This window comes from Schistosoma haematobium, chromosome 3 (genome assembly GCF_000699445.3).
Source record: "Schistosoma haematobium chromosome 3, whole genome shotgun sequence".
Lineage (NCBI taxonomy): Eukaryota > Metazoa > Platyhelminthes > Trematoda > Strigeidida > Schistosomatidae > Schistosoma > Schistosoma haematobium.
Genome location: NC_067198.1, coordinates 26,908,371 through 26,914,370, shown reverse-complemented (window position 1 = coordinate 26,914,370; position 6,000 = coordinate 26,908,371). Strand labels below are relative to the sequence as shown.

The window sequence follows — 6,000 nt, the reverse complement described above, 5'->3', positions numbered from 1 at the left end:
ATAAACCGTTGAATGTTAACTTGGTGTTTAAAAGTTCAAGTCTATGACTACACAGCTTAGGTGTCCGATAATGAAACAACATAGTCGTTTAACTCTCCTTAGACTTCAACAGTCGCCATTGAAGTAAAACAGAATAATCCAAACGACTTGGCCTTAAATATTCATTTTTGTGTCGTTGTTAGGGTTTCTGTTTTTTACCTGACCGTATTTGCATCCAGCCCTTTACTGAGAACCAAAGAAACGGAACAAAACCTTATACATATAATACGGCACTATTTGCATCAATATTGAGTTGCACATTTATCAGTGATAATGAAATGCACGGGAACTCATGTGAGGAACAACTAAATGTATTTTAATACGAAATTACAGAATATCTTGTTATAATATGAGAACCGTACATTAGATACTCCATTTGCAAATTTCCATCATTTATCCTTTCACATCCTGTATGATTCTTTCGATTAGCAATTCTTTTCTAATTCCATTCCTGTTCTCTTCACGTTGACCTTCATAGCCTTCTGTCCCCAGATTTTTCACTTCCGATTGGCGTTACATACTACTTAGGTCGACAGACATAAGTTGAATATACCACAATATGTTTATATTGGCGTTATGTCAGTTTTCTTTATTAAAACTGCGACTACACGTACTTGTCTCCCGAGGTTTCCTTCTTAAGTATTATAAACGAATGGTAGACAGACATAAAAAGTACCATTACTTTTCATAATATGGCAATGAATTTCTTATGTTCATTATTTGAATAAAAACTATCATGACAAGATACTTAATATCACTGATTTAAAATAGTTTTAGTAATATATTATCGAAACCATACAGCGCCTAGAAATTGAGCAGTAATAAAGATAATCTTCATATTTATATCGTTAATGAGTAGTCAGGACGTATACAAAATCATTAAAATCAAGAAATTGTAACTAAAATCAGCTATGAAAATTCAGTGCGCCTAGTAGATTTGTTTACCTTATAAATTTCTTAATGTTCATAATCTGCTTCTATCTTTAAGAAAGCTACCTGATACAGCAAAAACTTGTTAGTTTATGGTATGGTTTGTATATGTATCGACCCTTTATTTGGTCAAAAATATATTATACCATGTTAATGAAATCTATGAAATTTCAGGCCATTTTTATGACAGGAAAATGTCAAATATTGAATGAGTCAGTAAAAACATCACAGAACTGAAAGTTTGCCTTGAACGTGGATGGTTTCTTAAACTAAAAGACGATTTTGATTGGGACAGAAATCATATGCTTTTTCGACTTTGATTAAACTGATGATGAGCACATTGAAAAAAAATAATTTTTCTTAATATGCGCTTTTTTTAATGCTTAGTTAGCAACTTTACTCTGTATAAATTCCTGCATACTTTATAGTGCATTTACATACATAATATTTATAGTAATTCTCTTGCATTCTTATTGTAAAATAAAAAAATAACCTTTTAGTTAAAAGAAAAAACTCGACGAAAATGTCATGTCGCTGTGTTGGTTAAAAGTAACTAAGTTGTCAGGTATTTCAAAACTTGTTTAAAAATAAATTCTATTCTCATGTGACTTTATTACTATCATTCTGAGCAAAATCCCACAACCTATAATTAACTGAACTAATTAATCACTCTAAGATTTCTATAATATTGGGAAATATATCGAACGTTACTTATATCTAACTACCGAAAGCTGTTAAACAATTTAATTAATCGAAGTGTTTCTTATAGTAACTAAAGTAATTTGGCTGACCCATATAAAAAAGTCTTTCAAATAAATATACTTCTGACTCGGACAACCAGTTGTTATCGTAGAATAAAATAATTCAGAAAATGATTGTTAGCTGAACTGTTGGTTTATTAATTTTACTAATAGTTCAGTTAAACGAAGTGAAATATAAGGACTTTTGTCTTAATTTGAACGAATAGTTTCACAGTATTTGGGCACTGAATTCATGTAAGACATTAAAGATTTCCTTGAAAAAGCTTGAATCAGATTGTTGACCGAAATGTTGGATTTACTTTAAATTCAATCTTTAAGATTTTATAAATGTATTCTTTCATTTTAAGTGAAATAGTTAAATGTTTACTCAAAACGGTCAAATTTATGAAATAGAAGAAAATCTAATCAAAAGACACTAGTTTATCAAATTTGGATAAATCTTACCTATCTGTTTATTTATTTTGTTATAATTTTGTTGATGTAACACAACAAACAACAACTATATCTGATCGAAACATTTGATTGAAAAGTAAAGCCTGAATCAATAACCTTGTTTAAATGTATGTTGTTAAGCAAACATAGTTATTTACAATATCCACAAACAATTTAATGTCCTAAAAGAGTGTATTATATGTAAGCAAAATAACTTATCACTTAGTTGTTTGTTTTTCTGGTCATTAGAATAATTCAAAATCTGACACTTAAATTGAAAGTCTTTTGAGTAAACAACAACGTGGATGAAGAAATATAAAAAGAGGAGATGAAAATTACAAAAATAAACGTCATATGTGTGTGTGTTTTGTTTATATAAGTATCTGTTTAAATGGTCATTTTGAAATGAAATAGAAAATGGATTTTAGTTTATGCTAAAGTAAAAAGCTTTGATCTTGCTTAATATGATGAAGTTATGGTGTTATTTTTGGTCTAAGTGATTCATTACTCACACTCCTACTTGTATTCAACTAATTTAATAAAATTTACATTAATATTGTAATTCTTAGACACATTTTCCAAGAAGTATACATTATTACGTCACATCCAGTCTGACTGATTTTATCACACCGCTGAACTTGATGACAACCTCGTTAAAACTGATTCTTGTAAGTATTTCACCAATTAAGTCAATAAGGTTGGAGTTTTATTTTTATAGGAAAGTTCAAATCTTGAAATCGGTAAAATATAATACTGCTATTTTGTTAAATATTATTACAATCATACTAAGGAAGGATTCCGATGAAGGCACATTTAAGCTACTCACGTCCTTTTTATAAACTGAATCAATGATAACTTAAGTAAATCGATTACTTGTGTTTGATGAAGCTCAAATTAAGAAGGCTTAATATGATTGTTTTAGCGTCTTTTAGATATGTCTTTATATTGCTTCAAAAGGCTACAACTTATGTAGTTTGAAGTACTCGGATTCGATCACTTCTGATGGGTTCTTTTGACATGTTATATCATAAAAATGTCAATAGCTTAAGCATTTGTGCTTCAACTGAAAAGCCAATATAACATTATATATATGACTTTTGTGGTCATATAATTAATCGCATATGACGCCACTTTTTCGCTAAGTTCAGTAGGACGGTCTTAACAGATCTTGTTCGAACACAAACATTTTATCGCTTACGAGTTTTTCGAAATCACAAAAACAGTAAATGTTGGATTATGTATTGTAGTACAATATTACGGATTATTAATTAGAAATATCAGCCATGCTATAAACTTAACTAAAGTCATGAACCGATGAATGAGAGACCACTATTGAAATCCTGAAAGCATTGGACGGCCATTTCGTTCTAGCGTGTAGCTTCTCAAAAGTGCGAATACAAGGTTCCGCACATGGGAATTGAACCCCAAGACCTTTGGTCTTGCACACTAACACATGACCCCTAGACCACTGAGCCATGGTCCAACGGCGTCCATACCTAACTTCAATAAGTCCACGGCACCGCGCGATCATTTTCCATTATTTTCAGGGAATCACTGACTCACATCCGTCATGGATTAGCTCCGCTACTGAATGCCGGGTCAATGATTTAGAGATTAAGCATTCGCGAGCAAAACCGAATATCCTGTGTTTGAGTCGTAGATGAGCACTGCTGAAAATTGTCATATTAAGACAAAACAACCATCAAGTGCTTTGAATTTTTCAATAGTGATCTAAAATTGATTAGTTCATGATTTCAATGATATTCAAATATCTCCGAAACCCATTATTGATATTGTAAATTACAATTTAAGAACGAATTTAAAGTTGTACCAACAAAGTTAACATTAAGTGAATTATTAATATTCAGCTAAGATTTCCATTATAATTAGTCACACTCTGTTGTACACATAAATTATCTAAACGTTTTATAATCATCAAATATACATTAAAGAATATAATTACCTCAAAAATAACAAATTCACTACATTAATGATATGTTTTTTGTGTGTGCGCGTGTGTGTGTGCATATACACACCAATCATATTTTATCATTTCATTGAATATTTTGATTGGTTATTTACATAAATTCACTGATTTCATTTACTAATTTGAAAATGGGAAAAAATTATTCGATAATTTAAATATTTATAAAATTTTACAGACTATAATAATAATATTGAACAAAGTTTCATTGAATAAAATAATATTACAGTAAAACAAATTATATACAATATTATATACAATTCATTTGCTTTCCTATTGATATTCCACTGGATTATTACATAATAATGAATTTTATTAGATTGTATATAAGTAAGTAAATTTGAACATTGATTTTATTTATGTTTTGTAAATATGAAATTGAAAAAAAATTATATAAAATGTTTTAATAGTTAAGATATTTAAACAAAATATGTAACTATGCATATTTTTCTTGAAACAAAAAAACAAACAAACTGGACATATATAAAAGTATCAGAAGGGAATTTTTGTTGATATTATAAGTAATTTCAATAGTTGAGATCATGGAAAACCTGGAAGTATTCGTCTTATTGTGGGACTCTCCAGCAGTGCGCACCCACGATCTCGCCTGGCAAGATGCGAACTCAAGACCTATTGGTCTCGTTCGAGAACGTTTAACCTCTAGACCACTGAGCTGGCCATCATTCAACGGTATTAATGTCTGGCATAAACTATTCCATAAAAGTATGAACGTTTAATTCTCGGCTGCTTATAAGAATACATGATAGAAAACAGAAATGGGTTTTTGGATTGATTTACTTTCATAATAGACAGCTTTATCTCAGTTTAAAACTGTAGACTGTTTCTATAATTCGTAAAACACTTTAAAACTCTTTAATACAAGACATAAGTAATTAAACTCTCTCATTTGTTTGAAACTATTTTCACTTTTTATTGATTTTACAATAAATATTTCATAAATATAAATTCAGTTAATGTACTTTTGAATATTTATTGAGGTTGTTATTATTCTACCGAGTAGGAATACCTTTTTTAGATTTTATTACATTTTAAACTAATCTCATTGTATGGAACCAATAAAATAAAACTAAGACACTCACATTTAAACATCAATGTAAACATGACTGACCACATATTTATGTAAATAAATAGACAGATGATATCATTTCGTCGTATTGGTCTCTGTAGGCTTATTATTTACGTAATTAGCGATTGATAAGATGCCGACAAAGTTGGAAGGTAATAAATTAGTTATCAGTTAAAGAAATAAATTCAAATATAACTTGAATATGCCAGTTTGATTTGGTTTTTAATGTTAGAATACTGCTTATAGTCGTTTTTGAAATTTCCTGTTTAGTCAGTCTATTAAATGAGTTGCTACCTCCCAGATTTCTTCCTTTAAGTCCATGTCCAATAATTTCCGCCGTATACTTTTAGAAACATTCATCAGGTAGTTATCTTTCGGTAGATATTTCAACATGTTGTGTATTTCATATTTTACCATCCAACATGGATTCTGTCTGAATAATGAATAGGTTGTATAGTATAATATTTACCGTTTATATACCATAAGCTGCAAGAACTAGTATAGTGTTCGGTCCAACACATGGACTGTAAATATGAATTTATTATTAGAGTTTAAGCAGCGCATAGTGTAAAAGAATGAAGCCAATACCGTCAGAAAAAAATGATTACTTACGACTTGTAGAAATATTTTTAAAATATAAGATTGGGGATTAATTCACTTGGTATTGTTTGCTTGTATCTTTCAAATGTCGTTTAGGACTACAATTGACCAGTCTCTGGATTCTACCGCTAGCCACTATCCATCTTTGCTTATAAAGTTTGTGAATT

The 6,000-nt window shown here is 29.7% G+C and overlaps 1 protein-coding gene across 1 annotated transcript in view; it reads left to right on the top strand.

Moving 5' to 3' along the window:
- The first annotated feature begins 4,302 nt into the window (after window positions 1-4,302).
- The window catches only part of CDH24_3 (Cdh24p), a 55,265-nt gene continuing 53,567 nt past the window's right edge, over window positions 4,303-6,000 (top strand). The window contains exon 1 of the mRNA XM_051219007.1: window positions 4,303-4,476. The gene's annotated coding sequence lies outside the window, so the exon portion shown is untranslated. The remainder of the gene's footprint in view (window positions 4,477-6,000) is intronic.